This window comes from Hippopotamus amphibius, chromosome 6 (genome assembly GCF_030028045.1).
Source record: "Hippopotamus amphibius kiboko isolate mHipAmp2 chromosome 6, mHipAmp2.hap2, whole genome shotgun sequence".
NCBI classification, from domain to species: domain Eukaryota; kingdom Metazoa; phylum Chordata; class Mammalia; order Artiodactyla; family Hippopotamidae; genus Hippopotamus; species Hippopotamus amphibius.
In genome coordinates this window covers 9,211,956-9,232,066 of record NC_080191.1, presented here as the reverse complement: position 1 = coordinate 9,232,066, position 20,111 = coordinate 9,211,956, and the positions used below count along the sequence as shown (strand labels likewise).

Here is a 20,111-nt window from a genome sequence, read left to right as displayed (position 1 = left end):
GCTCCAAAAAAGAGGGAATATATGTATATGTATAGCTGATTCATTGTGGGGTACAGTAGAAACTAACAACATTGTAAAGCAACTATACTCCAATAAAAATTTTTTAAAAAATACTTTAATTAGAGGAAAGGAAAGAGGTAATGGATAGACAAAACAAAAGTACTTACAGACTATAATGGCCAAGAATTATGAATAGAGAATTGAGGCTGATGTTTCTCTCAAAATTTAGGATGCCATGTTCACAAATTCTAACAGGGTTCCAAAAATGTGCAGCTTTTCTCATTTTAGCCTTGGCATTATTGCTTTTTTATGAGACTCATTGCTTTCAGACTGCAGAGAGTATTAGAGCTCCTTCTAGGCTACCCTCCTCATTCGATAGAAGAAACTGAGGCCTACAACTTGGGGTGGCCTCAGAGCACCCAGCTAGTGGGTTAGGCAGCGGGGTCAGGAAACTGAATTCTCACGTCAGGCCTTTCCTGTAGAAGTTGCTGCTAGCCTCTGTGACTGTTCTGAAGACCTGCTTGGGGCATGGGTGGGGAGCAGGGGCTCGGGGCACCGGGATTTCCTTTTGCCTTTGGAGCGTTAGAGTTTCTCATTCACAGCCCAGGTGTAGCTGGGACTCACTGGGAGCTCTTTCAGAACCTCTGTTTTTCACTTTGTACCCAGTAGTAGGGGCTAAGGGTGGTCCATGTACATTCAGGATAACCATATGTATTGTAGCTGGGCAACCCTCCTGAAGCTGAGTTCCACTTGAGGGATGTTCTTTATATCTGTTAGATTAGTGTTTCCCAAACTGTATCCCCCTGAAAGTAGTAGTATGCTTCATGATTTGGGTGGTTAGGTTGAATAAAATTTAAGTGATATGTTTTCTTTTCTAAATAGGACTTCTTGAGGCAATCTCATCACATCCTTTTGGTGGTAAAGTCACTCAGAAGTCAACATGAAACCCCAAATTCTGACTAATCAGGCAAAAGAGAGAACCAAATTAAACGTAGCCCCGAAGTTCACTTTTGGGTCAGACATTCAGGAAGCAGCACATAAAAATTTGCTTGGATACAGTTTCCTCATAGTTCTTTAGCAGCTTGAAATAACATCTTGAGCTGGCAGTAAACAAAAATCTCAGGTTATCATTTTTCTTTCCATCTGATTGAACAAGTTATTGTGTAGGGAGGTGAAACAAAACAAAACTGTGTTCCTGAAGCCAAAGGTTTTGAGATCTGCATTTCAGTTACTCACACATTCCAATTACTTTGAAAGAAAGAAATAATGGTATTCTTAAAAAGTTTTATGTACATGTTTTAAAGTTAACCATTGCTGCCTTTTTATTTAAAAAAGTTTGGAAAATTGTGTTATCTTGATTCAAAGGGAATACTGCTCAGCAATAAAGAGGAACAGCCACTGATACAAAAAATGGGTGACTCTCAAACATGCCGAAGGTACATGCTGCTTAATTTCATTTATATGAAGTTCTGGAAAGGGCAGAACTAGCCCATGGTGGCAGAAAGCAGATCAGTGTTTACCAGGGGCTGTGGGGGAGGAGGATTGACTGCAAAAAGGGTATAAGGGAACTTTCTGGGGACATCAGAATGTTCTGTATCTTTATGGTGGTGGTCATATTGATGTATACATTTGCCAAAATTCATCTAACTGTGTGCTGAAAATGGGTGCATTTTTTGGTATGTAAATTATATGTCAATAAAGTTGATGTAAAAATAAAAAGTTTAGAAAGGCTATGATTGGAATCTGTGTAGCTCGAAGAACAAATTGTGCATTTTGGCCATTTTTCAGCACTGTAAGCCTGGCCCTTTGCTTTCACATTTCTTCAGTTACTCCTGTGTTCATGACTACTCAAGAGGCTGCCTATCTCTTCTGCTTTCCTACTCTTTTTTGTGATTTGAGCTTTAGGAATTCTTTCCTTTGTGGAACTTACAGTCCTTGTTAGTATCATCAGCAAGAATGTATTTTCAATTCACCTGAAATTATTTTTCAAGTAGGAGGCCATGTAAGCATTTGTGGTTTTCTGGAAAGGAGGTGTGGTGGAAGCACGAGTGTTTGTGTGTTGGAAGAGGGTCTATGTCCTTAGATAGTTGTGCCGTGGTCCCTCACGCCTGTCTAACCTTCTCTGTGAATACTAAAAGATGTCATGAATTTTTGTTTCTGGCATTTGTCTGCTACAGCTGGGGCCTAGGGTTGCACATTTGTTGTGGTTTCAGAGTCTCTGAGAAGCGTGTGTGTGTGTGTGTGTGTGTGTGTGTGTGTGTGTGTGTCCCCGCACCACCTGGCAAGCAGGATCTTAGTGGAGGATGGCTCTCAGAGTTTTCATTGCTCTTCAGTCTTTAATCTCAATCTCAGTCCCATTAGAAATTAGAGAGGGTATTTTTCTAGTGTGTCCACGGAATTGGATGTGTGCTTAGGAAGGTATAATTTCGTGGGTAATTTGAACATCTGGGTATCGGGAATATTGTTGAGTGTTTGTTTCTAAAGTTCAGGTCCTCCATGTGTAATCAAAGTTCGGCTCTAAGAAAGAACGAGCTTGTTCTTAATGGACCATGTTAGCTGGATTGGGTTCAAGTGTTTTTTCTTAGAAGGGAGGATTACGCATTATAGTAACAAGATGTTCTTTTATTTCCTAGTTTATCAAAAGATGTTGATTGTGAAATAGGTTGTGCAGATATTTTAGATCTTACTGGTTTTAAATAGATGAGCTCGAAAGAGTGAGAAAAGGTTGTGTTGGAAGGGTAACTGTGCCAGAGGAGGGCTAGTAATTGGGGGTAGGGGAGGGAGAAGCAAATATTTTTTTTCCTTTGTTGTGTATCTCTCTTGGACATCTTTTGGTTGTGTGCTTGTGTTGTGTTTTTGTTAACAGGCTTTCTAGAGCAGAGTGGAGAGCGAGCACAGAGCTGTGTGCCGATGTTCTTCCCTCTTTCTGGTTTTTCCCTCCCCAAAAAGATGTTGGCAAATTAATTTCAAGTTAGGGGGTGGGGAGGGAAATGGGCCACTTGAGATTTTTAGATTGGTTTGAGCTGTATATTTGTTTACAAAATGAAAGCAGGTGAAGTTTGTGAAACTTTAGAGAAGGAGAGTCCCCTTTCTCTTCCTTCCCTTCTCAGGAGGGTTGTTAGAAAATCTTAAGTTTATTTTAGGCCCCTATGGTTTAGAAGCCAAATAAAGGAAACTCCAGGTGATTTACTGGGGTTTTGGCTTCTTATTAATAGACTCAAGGTGTGAACCGGCCTCCTGGCCCCGCAGTGCAGGCCGGGTTCCTGGGGTTTGTGTAAGGTAAGGGTCCTCAGCCCCGTTTCCCTCTGTGCGCTTGCGCCCCTCTCCTGGCGCCTCTTCCCTGAGCCTGGCCCTGCATTTCTGTACTCCTGCTCCAGACTCTAAGAATAGAGATGGCAGACCTGGGCTCTGCGTCATCCCTGGTGGTGGCCCCGGTCTTCCGTGCCCCTTCGAGCCCCTTCGAGCCTCAGGGCCTAGCTGTCCTGTTACAGTGACTGAGTGGAGGTAGGTCAGCACAGCCAGGCCTTGTCCCCAAATCTGACTTAGTTGACTCTGGCAGAGACCCAGCTCTTTCCAAACCGCCTCCTGCCTCCCTTGTGCTGCGAGATAAGAACAGGCTTCACCTGAGCAGCTCTCCCTTCCTTTCTGTGCTTGGAGAAACCATTTCAGAATATAGGTTAGTGGTCTGTAGTGTTTGTGATCCAAAGTATTTTCATGGTGGTTCCCCAAACAACACTAGCAAGAACTAAGAGTTCAGTTTATCTTCTTGGTATTTTAATTTGTTCTCGAGAGATTTTTTTTTTAAGAGGCGTGACTTCCATCGTTCCCACTCTCCTCAGCCCCAAGCAGCTGGGTTTTGCAAACCCTTGTCAAGCCACAAGTTGTTGAGGTCAAAAGCCTGCTGCTAATTTTTGCTGAGTGTATGAGAGGTGTGAGCATATAGTGTTTTGAGGTAGTGCTATGGGATGCAAATTGAGTTTTCAGGAATACTGGAAATAGTTCTTATGAAGGAAATAGAGTGAAAATATATACTTTTCATTATAGCTGTCACCTCTTTAACTCTTCAACTTGAGCTGAATTTAACTAATGATGTAGAAAAACTTAGGCACTTATTATATTGAATTTACTTCCCAAACATTGTCATTGTTTTGTATGAGATACAGCATAAGTTTTTGTTATTAAAAAACTCAACAAAAGCTATTGAGTACGGGCGATGCTTTTGCCCTTTCATTGTTTGATGTTTTCTCTGTCTTAGAAACATGTCTTTCTAGAGGGGAGGGCGAGTTTGAAGGATGATTATTTACTCTAGGACAGAAAAGCATAATGAGAGCAGAAACTTCATAGAATCTACCTTCTTGTGTCTGCCATTCCTAGGACTTTGGGATAAAACCTACTTTTTTTTTTTAAGCATTTTATTTTTAAATTAAAAAAATTAATTTATTGGCTGCGTTGGGCCTTCGTTGCTGCACTCGGGCTTTCTCTAGTTGTGGCGAGCGAGCGGGGGCTACTCTTTGTTGCTGTGCTCAGGCTTCTCAGTGCGTGCTTCACTTGTTGCAGAGTGTGGGCTCTAGGTGCGCAGGCTTCAGTAGTTGCAGCACACAGGCTCAGTAGTTGTGGCTCGCGGGCTTAGTTGCTCCGTGGCATGTGGGATCTTCCTGGACCAGGGATCAAACCCGAGTCCCCTACACTGGCAGGCGGATTCTTAACCACTGCGCCACCAGGGAAGTCCCCCAAACCTGCTTTTGTGTTTATAGTAATTGCTGTCTAAGGGAGGTTTGTGCAGACACGAAACCATAACAACCTCTGTAAGACCACGTTTTGATGAGTGCCTTGCTGGTGTTATCATGGCAAGCTGCCATTTTATCTCATTGTGATAAGATAGCTTTAGCTTGTTAGTGATAAGCTTCATAGCTCTGTTGGAAATTGATTTTGCATTAATGCAAAATGCAGGGTCGAGTATAGGATATTTCAAGATTCCAGTAAAATAAATATTTCATTTCATTTTATTTATTTATTTTTTGGCCATGTTGTGAGGCTTGCAGGATTTTAGTTCCCTGACCAGGGCAGGAACCCAGGTCATAGCAGTGAAAGTGCCAAGTCCTAACCACTGGACCACCAGGGAATTCTCTAAAATAAATATTTTAATGCTGGCAGCCTGGTTCTCTGTCATTCTGTCAGACTCTGCCTAGATCCTGGTTCCTTCTTCCTGTCCTTTTTGTTTAAACGTACCTTTTTGTTCTTTTTTTCCCTACAATATTCCCTTTTTAGAATGCTCCCCAAACTTATAATCTGTCAGTATTATTTTACCATAAATGTCAAATGCTTTATTTTCTTCATGTCTCCTTTCCATTCCATTATTCCATAGCATTTAAAACATTTTCTAATAACCATGTTTTGCTATTATTTATGTGTTATTAATGGACCCCTTTGGGAAAGTTGTACTGCCTATCTGCAGAAACAGGTGGTTACATAAGATATTTTGCATGTGATTTGCATATAATTTCAGGGGCTTATGAATGCTCTAAATCCCATCTATGGACTTCTGGTTAATACTCTAATTTAAAAAAATATATTAGTAAAAGTAAGAATGTGGACTTGGAGATATAGGAAAAAAACCATGTCCAGATTACTTGAAGAGTTATGGGTTGATGAATAGTGAATATCTCAAGTATGTTTTGTAAGCAGGGAAGCAAAATGTTTGTGAAGGGGGGTGGGGAAGTTTAAGCAGGAAATGGAAATCTAAGATAGGAGCACTGAACAGGGCCATTCAGGGGAAAGAGGAGGTCACTGTGCACCTATCCAGAGTCAAAATTATAGGGTGTTTGGGAGAATCTAGAATCCTGACCTAATCACACATTTTATTTTTTTAAAGATTTGTAGTTAGATGAGTTTGGAAAATACTTAATTCAGTGTCACCCTTTTAGGGTCTTCAAGATGTATATCAGCAGGTTGAAGTCCCTGAGGAGTCCTGCAGTAAAGAACCTCCAGACAGTTTTAGGTCCAAGGGGTACTTTCTGCAGAATACAGTTATCAGCAGAACACACGTTGGGAAGTGAAATACTGGACTAGGTAAATGTGTCCTTTCTAACTTTTTTAGAGTCTGAGATGTGGACATATCCTGAACCGCAGTAAGCAGAGAAAATCCCAAAAGTTTAGAGAGAAAATGTTATTGTGGAGGTGGCAGCAGTTAAGTGAGAACATAACTAGGCCATGCAGTTGTGTCTTCACGTGGCCCGAAGGGGACGTGCTAGAATGTGGGTGAAGCCATTGGACTGTATTGAGAGGCACATAGCCCAGAGGTTGTGTGAGTTCCTACCATGGCTTGTTGAGAAAGGGAGAGCAGACCTGAGAGTGTCCAGTTGAGCTATCAGAAATGATGTGACTCATTAGCTGTAGACCCCATCAGGTTGAGACTAGGTAATATGCTTCGGTAGAAAAAAATTGTGTGTGACTCTGAGTGTAAAAGGCATTCTTCTTTTCAGCTGTGAGGATGCTCACTTAAGAGAAACTGCTGTCTTATTAAAAAAAAAAAAAAAGATTGTGCTGTGTTTAATGGGCTCAGGACATCTCCGTGCTGCCTTGTGGTGCTCATACCATTCTGGTTAATGATTACGTGAGATATGGATTCCATGGGCTACATTTAAGCCAGCAGTACGGGGCAGGCAGGGGTGCTTTGATTCTGCTGTGCATTGTTGTCAGTCTCCAGCTTAGGTACCCCACATTTTAATATGTTTCAAGGATTTCTTTTTCAGCACAGATATCCTGCAGTATTAATAGGCTTTGGTGGCTCATATTGTAGACCTGTATGTGGCTGAGTCCAGCCATACCATGTGTGGTAGCTGGAGAGCTATTTTGAGAACAAACTTCAGGTTTCTCCTAATTTTTAATAAGCACTTAGGTCTGCCCAGCTCTTGAGATGTATCACAGAGTCTGTCACATGACACCTACTACAGTACTAAAGAGGTACTAAAATTAGAATCATGCTTTTTTTTTTAAGTTAGTGATTTTTCCTTTGCTGAAACTACTTCTAGTCAGCCGTATTTGTTAAATAACTTCTAAACCCATAAATTCTAAGCTAGAATTTACAAACCTTCAAACTAAAGCAAGAAAGAAAAAGCTTAATAAAAAATAGAAACATAATTCCTTGTATGGAGTTTTGAGGTTCCCAGTTGTTTGGTGAGGCTTGCGTTGTCCTTTAAGGATCTGGTTCCCATGCAGTCCATAATAATGCAGTATTGTGGGTTCTCTCTGCTTTAATTCTTGCCTTCCTCTGGATCCTCCTTTCTTCTGTCTCCCCCAGTTTACTGAAGGACCTCCCACCCCTTACTTCTCTTAGTTGGAAGCAGTCTTTTTGCCCTAGACTTGTGTTCTTCAGTGGTTTCCTCATCTTCACTTGCATCACCTCAGCCCCAGAGGAGGAAGGGATCGGCTGGATTCTGCTGACTCCTTGCTCCCCAGCTCTGTTGATACGGACACTCGTAGGGGATTACCAAGCAGCTGCTGAGTGATAAACTGAACTGAGGCCACCACAAGCAGGATGTGCAAAAAAGAGCCACTGAGACACGCTTGACCCATTGCTCTGAATCAACTGTTTGTGCTGGGCCTGCTGGGAAACAGAAGGAAAAATCTAGAGCTGTTTCTTGAGCAAAGTTGTCAAGTACAACATGAGTCAGAAGCGTAATTCCAAAAGGTTTGGGGCTATCCAGATTTGGAGGTGGGGTGGGGGAGGAGTGTTACACATTCCGCGATTGACTTACTGGAAATTCACCCTCCTGGAAACAGAAGTTTACGGAAGGAATTCTGAATATGTTCTGGGAAGGCTCTCATTCATGAAATTGGTTTGGCAGACAAATGGTTTCCAGGAATGCCAACCAGATTTAGGTTTCCAGGAATGCCAACCAGATTTATATAGCAAGATGAAGATGGTTGATAGTCTCTTTTCCTTTTATTGCAACGTGGTGGTTGGAAACCTCCAACCTAGGGCAAGGGCCCTCTCTCTCCACACATGAACCTCTACTTCTCTTTTACTCTTGGCTTTTCACTGTTGCTGGGGAGAGGTTTTTCAAAGTCTCATCTGTACATATTCTTTTTCTCTCCCTTTTCTTTTTGGATGTGATTAATAGGAAGATTACTGACTATTATATGAGGAGCTTGAAATGTAAGCTGAGTTTATTAGAAAATTGAATGAGACCTGTTAGCATATTCCTAGATCAGAATAACTTTGCGAGGGCAGGTTGTTTTTTATTCCCTATCCTCCATCTTCCTTTTACCTGGTTATTATTCCAGTTAGTAAGTAAATCGCCCTTCTGAAGGTTTGGGTATGTTCTTTAAAAACATAACCTTTTAAAATGGGAATTTTCTTTTAAACAGGGCAGTTTTATATAAAAAGTATGATCCTGTTAGGAAGCAACTTTATTGCTTATTTTAGGACCCCCACATATCTAATTTCTGTATATCTGTATGCTCTCAGCTATGCCTGGAAGTGTGTGTGTATGTGTATGTGTACTTATCACAACTAGTGTGTGGATTTATGTTTTGAATACAATTATTTTCCCTTATTTGGATGGTGTTTACTATTTCATTTAGGAAGCAGCATAAATATTTTAAGATTTTTCACAATGCTTCGCATAATGATCTTTTACACAATATGTACCTTGCCCTGGAACTTGATGGGAATTTTGTGTTTCTGCAATGATGCTTCTGATCTTTTCGCTTGATGAGCTGTCACAGAAGGCTTTCCCAAGTTTAGTGTATTTTTGACTGTATTTCAGTGGGTTGTTTTGTAAAACCCTTCTCCCACCCTTTTTGAAGAAAAAAAAAAACCCAACAAACTTTAGTCCATTAAAATTGATTTACAAACTTAGAAATGCTTTAGAATCAGTGTCTAAAGAGCAAACCCACTCCACATCCACCGTACAGTTGTTTCTATTAAGGGGTATCCCATTTCTTCAGACAGGTTCTGTCCTCTTCTTTCCACCCCATTTATTCTTGACTGTGGATGTGAATGGTCCCATTTCAAGTTTCCTTCCAGAATGTAGCCACATTCTAGCAAGAAGATGTTGGGTAGCTGGTTCTTTCCTAAAAGACCCACCTGGCTGTACCAGCTCTCTGGGCAAAATGTTGAGGTACTTGCCTCTAGATATTTCTGTCTTTTAAGACTTCTGAGAGGTAAGCCATTTACTTACTTGCTTTATTTATTTTTATTTCTTTCTTATTGAGATATAGTGGACATATAACATTGTATTAGTTTCAGGTGTACAACATAATTACTTGATATATGTATATCATTTTGAAGTATTACCACAATAAATTTAGTTAACATCCATCACCATACATAGTTACAGTTTTTTTTAAGCCATTCATTTTAAGAGACTACTGACAAAACCTTATTGTGTTACCTGGGAGGATTACCTTAACACGAATTGGTGCTGCAAAGATGTAAGCCTTTAAAAGTTTATTTTCTTTCATTATTAAAATATATGTGTTCCTTGAAGAAAATGTGAAAGCTACAGATTGCAAAAATGAAGAAAATAAAAATCGCCTGTAATTCTGCCATTTATCGTTAACATTTTATTGTGCTTATTTTCTGATTGTTTGGTTGGCTGTTGTTACGTATTATACCTATGGCCTTAAAACCTGGTTTTTCTGGTAAGACTCAGGAACTTTGTGGTTCGATGTCTTGGTGAATTTTCATAAAGGGGGGGTAGAGTTATGGATACTTTTCCATGTCATTAACAGTTGTTAATGACTTCAATTAAAAAATTAAAATCTTACTTTGAGATAATTGTAGGCTCCCATGCAATTGTAAGAAATAATACAGAGAGATCCCATGTACCATTCGCAGATTCCCCAAATGGTAATATCTGCAAAACCATAGTGCGCACAACCAAGGTAGTGACGTTGATACAGTCAAGCTCTAGAACATTTCTATCACAAGGATTCCTCCTGTTGCCTTTTATAGCCATACCCACCTCCTTTTATCGCCTCCACCCTGACCCCTGGCAGCCACTCATCCGTTCTCCCTTTTTATAATTTACTCATTTCAAGAATGTATATTAAGAATGTATATAAGTGTATATAAGAATTATATAGTGTGACCTTTTGGAACTGGCTTTTTCCATTCAGCCTAATACCCTGGGGATTCATCCAAGTTGTTACACATGGCAATAGTTTGTTGCTGTTTATTGCTGAATAGTATTCCATTGTTTGGATATATCACATTTTATCTATCCAGCAGATTAGATATTTGGGCTATTTCCAGTTTGGGGCTATTTTGAATAAAGCTGCAATGAACATTTGTGTACAGGTTTTTCTGTGAACATAAATTTTCATTTTTCTGGGCTAAACATCCAATGTCTTCATTTTAATGATGGCATAATATTTCATTGCATGACATTGTTTTTCACTGTACGTTTTCGCTTAGTGCCTTATGCCCTCCAAATCCATCCATGTTGTGGCAAATGGCAAAATTTCATTCTTTTTTATGGCTGAGTAATAGTCCATTGTGTATATATACCACATCTTCTTTATCCATTCATCTGTTCATGGACACTTAGGTTATTTCCATATCTTGGCAGCTGTAAATAATGCTGCTGTTAACACTGGGGTGCAAGTATCCTTTAGAGTTATAGGTAAGTCTTTATGCATATCTCCTTTTATTTCTAAAAGTGGAAATGATGCCTCAGACGATGCATAATTTTAAAGCTTTGCCTTTTTCCCTGGCATCTCCTTTTTTTTTTCTTTCATAAAAATCTGCTTGACTCCAACTAGCAGTGGCCATTTCTCATGCCCTTGCCAGCATGGAGCATTATAACTTTAAAAAAAAGTCTTTGTAGATTTCTACCTCACCCTGGTAGCAGCATAAACTCATAGCTTGACTATTGGTTTTCCAGTCCCAATTGCCTAAGAAAATCTCTTAGAATAACAGAGATACCACCAAGATCTTGTTTTGTATGAGGTTTGGGAGTCTGCTAAAGTGGTTTTGTAAAGCCTCAGAAGACTTGGTGTAAGATGGGTACAAAGAACTATAAGAAATCACTCTGAGTCCACCTGTTTCTGTATGTTCTCTTCTATTGTACCTCATATTCACCCAGAAGAACTAGACAGGACCTTAAAAAAAGAGAAACCTTTGAGATGTGAATCACTTTTTATAAAAGCTTATTAATTTAAACAATATAGGGGTATGTGTGTGTGTCTATGTGTTATGCCCCTTTGAAGCTCTTAGAGGTGAGATGAGATTTAAGTATAGACTTTTAATGGAACTGTTAAGTATATACTGTGGTGAGGTGCTTTTCTTTCTCATTCTTATGCTGAAGTGTTTTAGTGTTTCTCTCAGTGTGACTAGGCAGTGATTTTCGAGGAATAAGATAAGGTTAAGAAATATATCTACTAAAATCCAGGAAATATATTTCTGCTTTATTGAGATAAATGACATCTTTGGTTTGAAAATTACTTTCTGGTTGGAATATGGCAAACTGACGTGCCTTCCAATGTAACACTTTTTTTCTTTTTTGTGTTTCAAGATCTATAGTTATTTGTTTTCTTCTTTACCTGTGGTACCATATTTAAGATGAATCAGACCGATTTAAATAAAAATTGTTTTAGAATGGCAAATCACTCTTACAGGGATGCTGGCAGAATCTGGCATTTCTCTTTTTAAAGTTATAAGAAGTTCTTATTCATTTTTCCATTTAAATACCTTATATAGGTTCGTAGCTGGAGACTATTAATAAGTGTAGCAAAATGAGTAGATCAAGTAAAGTGTCTTCCATGAAAACTATTCACTTCTTCAGGGATGATAAAGAAAACTTTCTCTTTTCTTGTCATCCCCCCCTCCCCCCCATGTCATGATTCTTACAGCTTTGGTGATCTTAAAATTAAGTATCTAGAACATTCACATGCATTTTGGCCTAGGAAAGAAAATATAGTATTGAACATCAAGTTGGTCATTTTTAAAAAAATTTTATTTATTTATTTATTATTTTTTTGGGGGTACACCAAGTTCAATCATCTGTTTTTATACACATATCCCCGTATTCCCTCCCTCCCTTGACTCCCCCCCCACCCGCCCCATCCCAGTTCTCTAAGGCATCTTCCATCCTCGAGTTGAACTCCCTTTGTTATACAACAACTTCCCACTGGCTCTCTATTTTACAAGTTGGTCATTCTTATCTCTAGATATATATAACCTGAAAATGCAGAAAGGGGGCTATGCTTAATGGGGGAGAGAGGGGTGATCCCTGGGGGAGTTTTGGATAGGGTACAGCCATTCCCAAACTGAGTTGTGTCATCATTTTCCTTCGTGGCAGTAGAAGGGCTCTGGAATCTATCAACTTAATTGAAGCTCGGGGTTTAGTTCTATTTTTGAAATTAAAATTTTTCTCTACATGGTACATTATAGACAATTTTTTATGTTAAAAAGAAGTATTGTTATAATGATCATGAAAATATCTGTAGGTCTGAGAACTCCTAGAAGAATCTTTGACTGTGAAATTGACTAGGAATGGTGACTTATACTACCCTGAAAGAATATGATTTGCATTTGATCAAATGCAAACAGCAGAATCACTCTCAGACCATTTTGACTAAAATGATGATGTTTGATTCTAATCTAAGTGGTTAGTAGGAGACGATTCAGCATCATGCAAAATTAGTTTATTGAGGAGGTCAGAAGGTACTAGAGGAGAGAAAAACTCACCTTTTAAACAAAGATTTATTATATAGATATTTCAGGAAAGCTTTTATTATGAAACTCTGGAATTATGGGGATGTAATAAGAGGAACTGAACAGTACATTTCTTGGTGAATAAATGAGGTGAAAATCACGGAGTTCCTTTGACCTCTTCAGTGGCAGGTTAAATTTTTGTGGATTGTTATACCTTGAGATGAGTATGTGGAAGAACTTCCTGACATATTTTTTATTCTTTTTGGATTTGGATAACATTTAACAGCATCATGCCTTTGCCTGAAGTGAGTGAATAGTTCTCTTCTAAAACTGTATTGGAATGTGGTGATTTCACATGATTTATTAGCACATCATGTTTGACATTGACCTATTTGTGAACAGGGAATATTCAGTTCACATTCACTGTTCATTATTGCGTTTGAGCAACAAATAAGTGTTACAGTTTTAGGGTCTGTGCTTGAAGTGAAGTTGAACAACAGCGTGTGAATTCAGCAGAAGAGAACAGCCAGCTTGAATATTTCAGGTTTCCCAAAGTTTTTGAAGGTTGGTTTTTTCGTTTGCTGCGTCTTTGCTGTTTGGTTTGGTTTTGTTGTTGTTGTTTTCCTTTATAGCATCTGGAGAGTTGTGGTAGCTCTGGTTCATCTCCATGGAGAGACCCTCATGTGCTACATCTGAATGTCCTGGACGGGTGGTGATTTGAGACTTCTCCCGTTTCGTTGTGGGGTGGCTCACCTGGGGATTGGAACGGCCCAATGAGAAGAGAAAAAGGGGTGTTTAAAGCCAAGTGCTTCTGTTTTGCAGATGTTCTTCACGCGGTTTTACAAGGGCATGGCCTCCTGTCTTTCCTCATTTTTATTTTTAAACTCAAGCTATTGCTTAGGCCAAAATAAACTTTTTAATTGAGATGAGTGAAGTTCACAGTCACACCTTATTATGAGCATCCTGTTTAACTACCACTTTTTTTGAGCACACACAATGTATCAGATCCTTTATATACACTATTTCTAATACACACCTTGAAAGTTACTCATTTCTCAAACAGGGAAGCAGAGGCTTAGATCAATTACAAGTTTGCCTAAGATGACACTTCTAGTAAATAAAGGGGGGTGAGATTTCAGAATGAATTACCTTAATTTCACAATTTCACAGATGGTTCAGGGATAATTGGAATTACCCTAGAAAGAGAACATGTATTTGTTTTTCTTTTTTGCTTTAGCACAGGCGCTATCAGGATATTTCCTTTGTTTTTGTTTTTGTTTTTAAATTACCTGCTTAGATAAAATGAGGGACCTGGCCAGGATGGCTGAGGTGGGGAGTCCAGAAATGTAGTGCGAAGTTGAGGTAGAACAGAAAATTAGGTTCAAAGGAAAAGTCACAAGATGCAATTATTTCATAAAATGCGGTACTTTCACATCACTCAGAAGACCAGAAAAAAAGTTTTTTTTAAATCTTACAGTGTGAACTTGTGATACTAGATAATTAATTTGCTTTGCAGATTGTCATTGGTAAAATGTTTTGGATTTTTTAAACGTAATAATTACAAGTAAATTAAGACAGTTCATGCCTTATCAAACTTTGGTCCAAGCGACTTTGGTCTGACACAGAACAATATAAATTTGAGAGGCAGGGCAAGATGGGAACACAACTAATTTGGTATCAAGGGCTTGAGAGCTGGAATTCCGTGTAGTTTGTGATAGGAGGCTGATCAGAACCTCTTTCTTCGTCGTCAGTAATGTTCTCAGTTAATGACTAATTGCTGCTCTTGCCTAGAAATTCAGAAACTCTGGAGATGAGGAATTTTTTCTGAAACTAATTCCGCAGTACATCACCCCTTTTGTTCACCACCACGGACTGTACTCTGGCTCCTCTGCCCAAGGGCAGTTCGTTGGCACGTCTGTCTGGTAGGCTGGTGTTTTCTGCAGAGTAATCAGGCTTCTGCAGTTGTGACATTCCTCCCCCTCGGGTTCTTGACACACAGTGGCAGTGCCACTGGTAGAACGAAAATCAGAAGGAGAACGGGGAAATTTTTTTCTCAGAGTTGATGTGTCTGCATAGTTCTGCCATGCTGTGGTTAAGGAAACCCCATGAAAAACTTTCTTCTTCTTCCCAGGAAGCAGCCTTGTGAACAGGCAGGTTCAGAAAGCCAGGAAGCCAACAAACTTTTTCCAGCCAGTCCTACTTTCACCAGGGGCTTAGTGATCAGTCTGCATGTTTTAAGTGGTTAAAATGTGTATTTTGATCACTGTTCGCACCTGCTGGTTTGCACAGCTGGCTATTTGGCCACTGTTGTGTGTGATTTTCAGTTTTGTTGCCCACTGTGACACCAGGGGGTCAGGGTGAGGGTCTCATAAAACTAGCCCAACAGGAGTATGTTGAAGAGGCAATGCTGGTTCAACCAGCAAGTGTCCATGGTGGGCTTGGTTTGCTTTTTGTTTCGTTATGTTTAAAAAACAATTTAACCCCCCGAGATAGTAGAATATTGAGGGACAAGGTATTGTCATTGGTTCTGAGACTCATGGAATTTAGAACTGTACTTTTTAATGTGTTAACTTGTATGTTTTGTCTTTCATACCTGAAAGGGCATATTTAGAAGAGGAAACTTTTTTTTTTAAATCACTAATTGAAATACTGTAGAATAACATTTCCTGCATTCCTTTATCAGAAACTTGTTTCGCTAATACTGTGTTTTCTGATCCTGGTAAGGTTTTATGTCTTGAAGATTGGATTGTAAGATACATGTGTTTCTAACCCTGTTTGTCTTGCTCTATTCAGACGCCCAGCTGACTGTGGATAAATTCTGCTCAGTCTCCAAAGCCCAAGGGAGGCCCCATTTTCTTATTTGTCTGCCATCCTGACATGTAGTAATATATAAGCATCCTTCAAGGGCTCACAGATTAAATTCTTTGGATGGTTTACCTCAAATGTTAAGGAAGAAATTTATTCATTCACTCAATAAATGTTTACTGATGCCTACTACATGGCAGGCACTGAAATGTGTATTTTTTAACAGTGGGTTATCCTGGAAGAACTAATCTTGATCATTACGAGTGTCTTGGTTCATCACAGCAGCAGTTTGAGAGTTGATGGCAGGTATGGCTTTCAGTACTGTTTATCCTATTTGCTGCTATTTTCCAAGGACCTTGGGATCATAGAATGTCAAAGTTGAAAGATATGTAGAAATTCTGACCTGGTTCCCTCATTTTATTCATCAGGAGTAATGTAGAATTTCATATGCATAGTCCCAGTTGGCCTCCAGATCACCTCAGGTTTCTCTATTTTAAGTGTAAGTGTCTGTTTTATACTCAGAATCATCTTTAAAATGCTTCCGTTGAGTGAAGTCTCTAGCTCAGCCTTTTGGAAAACTTGATTCCTGGATAAATGGACACTCCTACTTTACTTAAAGATGGTTAAGAATTGGCTGTCACAGACCTATTTTCTGGTATTACAAGTAGTTCTACCAAAGAGGCTTATTCTAACTGGGAATTATCTTTTTTCCCCCAGAGGGAAATGGAACATGGACTGGATTAGGAACACAATCTAAACAAAGTAGAAAGTTACTCAAAACACTTTTCAGAACTTGGGTAAAGAAAAGAAAAGGCAGCCATTTTCTGATGCTTCTGCAGTTTCTCTATCAAAAAAACAATCCAGAAACAAAAATACCCTGACAGAAATCAGGAAACCAAATATCCTACCTGTTGGCCAACTCTAGGAGTTCTGAACAGAGCGTACCATTGAGGATCCCTTTTAGCTGTCTTTGGGTTTATTTGAAAAGCACTCCAGTGTGTGTTTATAAGCAGAAAACAATTTAAAAGCTCTTCTTTGGCCTTGATACTTTTATAGGATTTAGCATTGCTAATGGTCAGTTCTTCAGTGTTTGAAAAGAAACATGCTATTCTCAGAGTGAAAAAAACTAAAAAGCTTAATTTTTTCTTTACTTCTACCCTCCCAGGGTTAGAAAACTGGCCCTGAATTCCCTGGACAGATTTGTTTCAACCCCAGGATAGCTGCTTTGGCAGTTAATGCTCAGCAGTATAGTGTTTCCTTTTGTTAACACTGAAGTAGCCAGAGTTCTTCCTTCAGCTGTGAGTGTTTGTTCGCCAGACCTCAAGATTTTGCCTTAATCCAAATGGACAATTACCAGAGGACATGATGCAGAAGAGGTTATTGGAGGTTAGTTCTTAAATGTCTTTGAGGTCAGCCTACTGTAATTCACATTCAGTAAAGTGATGGTTTATAACTGGTAAGCTGAGTCAGTGGGTTATCTCTGAGCCTGACTATTTTTAGCCTTTCCCCCAAAATGAATTGTGAATCATCACATCACTTCCAAAAGGTTTCTTCTCAGTGAGGGCTTAGAGACAAGACAGGTCCCTGGAGTTCTTGGGAGAAGGCAGTGGGTAGGATTGGTTGTTCTGACTGGGGGTAGTGTCCACCATTCATGGAGAGCACCCCGGTGTTACCTGTCCAGGTGCTGACAGGCCTGGGCTCTAGGCCAGGTTTAGCTGGTTGGTAGCTGAGTGACCTCGGGCAGAGTTGTGAAGCGTGGGGTCTTGATCTCTTTGGTTTTAACATTAGCCAAAACACTCTCTCTCCTGTCTACTTCTTTCAAGGTGGCGATAAACGTGGAGTATTAAGATTGAAGGTGGTCTTGTTAAGAGCGGAAGCAGAGGTATCAGATAGGCAAGTGAATTTGTTTCTCACTCTATGTGTCTCTAAAAACGCTGTGGATCACTTTTAGGGTGGAGGTATTTGTGTTTTGGGGTCAGCCACATGGACCAACAAAGTAACCTTTTAATTTGAAAGCAATATTGTTCTCACCTCTTTCTTCATGTCACACCCCTTTAGTGGTGCACGTGGTCACAGGTCCTTCAGTTGTAGCTTAGGGATGACAACATACATATGTACATGCCTCCAGGACTTGACTATTGACCACAGGGATGCTTGTTGCCTGGGCTAGAGTCCTTTCGTTAAGCTCAGGAGACTTGCACCTCAGGTTAAAAAAAATACACACAGAGAAAGGCAAATACTGTATAATATAATGTATGGAGTCTCAAAAATAAAACAAACTAGTGAGTATAACAAAAAGGAAACAGACTCACAGATATAGAGAACAAACTAGTGGTTACCAGTGAAGAGAGGTATCGGGATACGATGGAGGGGGAGGTTAAGAGGTACAAACTACTATGTATAAAAAAAAATGGAAAAAATATATACATACATATGTACAGTACACTTTTGAGAAGAAAAAAGTTGGGAGGCGGAACCTATTATAACCCCTCTTAATTTCTGTGAGTTCCTCGCAGATTTGATCACATGCATATTAAATATTTACTTAGTTACATTAAGAGAGTTTTTGTTCTTTTTTTTATGTGTTTTGTTTTTATCCATTTGAGGTCATTATAATGACTGTTTTAAATTATTGCTTTAAGAGGACAAGGTTTGGATGGATTTATAATTTGTTTTTTAAACTATTTCTCTATTGGAGAGCCCTTGGTTTTTTTTTCCCCCTTTATATTAGTATTCATTAATTTAATCTTGTTATTTAATTAATTTTAATTTGTTATTGTTTTTTATACTTTTAAAATGAAAGGACTGCATCTAAGAGTCTTGTAAACTGCTAAGGTTCTAACTGGGAACTCCTGATCAGGAACTCAGAGTAAACTAGCTGCAGGGAAATTTGCACCACAAGAAACGCAGTAGAATTAAGAGAGAAGGATTCAGTGTTAAGTCTGTGCAAATGAGAGTCATGAGAGTGGACCTCTCAGCCTTAGGCCGAGCCTCTTCACCTTTGTGCTCAGAGTCAAAGAGGAGAAGAGAATAGATAAAGGACTGGTGTGTGTGCGGAGTGGGGGGGGGGGGGGGGTTGGTTTTTGAAAGAGAGAAATACATTCCCATTCTGCGTCTTTTACAAGTAGATATAAGTGATGGGGTAGGGATTTGGCATATAAAAGCAGTTGGAACAATTCAGAGAACAACCCCCACATTTTTCTTGTACTTATGTTCCTGTTCCCTGATGCCACTCCCCTCCCGCACCTCCACCAACTTGTGACCCAAAGAAGGTAAAGATTTTTTTCCTACAATCCTGCTATTTGAAGTATTTGAATAATTTTACACTGAAATAAAGTTCTTTTAAAAAACAAAACTATGGTGATTTATTTTGAAATTCACCTGTGGAAAAAATTAACTAAATATGTTGAGTTGTGTAATTTGAATACATTAAAACTTTAACAATTTAAGTGTAAAATTTGAGTTTTAATAAATGTGTACAGTTGTGTAGCTAACATCACAATCGTGATGTAAAACATTTCAAACACTTTCATCACCCCAAAAATGTCCCCTCGTGCCCCTTTTCAGTCAGTCCGCTGCCCCTACTCCTGGCTCCTAGCAACATATGAGCTGCTTTTTGCCTTTTCTAGAATTTTATATAAACAGAGTCATACTGTATACAGCATTTTGTGTTAGCTCCTTTCACTTAGCATAGTGCATTTGAGATTCAGTCCTGTCTGTCTTTTATCAGTGGTGCATTCCTTTTAATTGCTAAGAAGTATTCCATTGTACGAATATTCCATTATATAAATATAGCATAATATTTTATCCATTTTACCAGTAGATGGACATTGAACACTTGGGTTGTTTCCAGTTTTTTTGTTTTGTTTTTACTATTATGGATAAAGCTGCTAGGGATATTCATGTTCAGGTCTTTTTGAGATACATTTTTATTTATTTGGGGTAAATTGCTAGGGAATAGGATTATGTATGGCTTATACACCTTTATGAGAAACTGCCAGACCACCAAACCAGCAGAGTGTGAGAATTATAATTGTTCCCCATCCTTTCCATCATTTGTAATTGTCAGTTATTTTACTTTGTCCATAGTAGAATGTACTAAGTGTGTAATGGTAGATATCCCATAGTTTTAATTTGTATTTGCTTAATTAGTAATGTTAAGCATCTTTTCATGTGTTTTTTTATAATTTTTATTTCTTCTTTGCTCATGTCTGTTGAAATGTTTGACCTTTTTTAGACATAGGAATATTTCTTTATACTATGCAGTTATAAGAGTTATATATTTTGAATACAAATTTTTTTTTTTTTCAGAAATAAAATTTGCAATTTTTTTTCCTGTCTGTGGATTGCTTGCTTATTTTCTTAACAGTGTCTTTTGAAGAACAAGTTTTTAATTTTGGTCAAGTCCAGTTTGCACATTTTTCTTTCCTAAGAAATTTTTGTCTAATCATGATGGTTTTTCTCCCCCTATGTTTTTTTCAACAAGCTACATAGTTTTAGCTGTTAATTTTAAGTCTGATCCATTTGGAATTAGTTTTAATATAGTGTTAATTTATCCATTGAGCTACCTTATCACCTTAGTGTATTTCTGGACTCTTTTTTCTGTTTTATTGATGTATATACATCTTATACCAATACTATA

At 38.8% G+C, this 20,111-nt stretch overlaps 1 protein-coding gene across 4 annotated transcripts in view; it reads left to right on the top strand.

The window, feature by feature from the left end:
* The window catches only part of FOXO3 (forkhead box O3), a 118,893-nt gene that overhangs the window by 28,641 nt on the left and 70,141 nt on the right, over window positions 1-20,111 (top strand). The window contains exons 1-2 of one of the 4 annotated variants that reach the window (XM_057737642.1): window positions 16,707-16,855; window positions 17,293-17,362. The exons of 2 other annotated variants lie outside the window; for them this stretch is intronic. The gene's annotated coding sequence lies outside the window, so the exon portion shown is untranslated. Of the gene's footprint in view, window positions 1-16,706; window positions 16,856-17,043; window positions 17,363-20,111 lie in introns of those variants that run through there. One more of the 4 variants, XM_057737641.1, reaches the window with a different exon arrangement.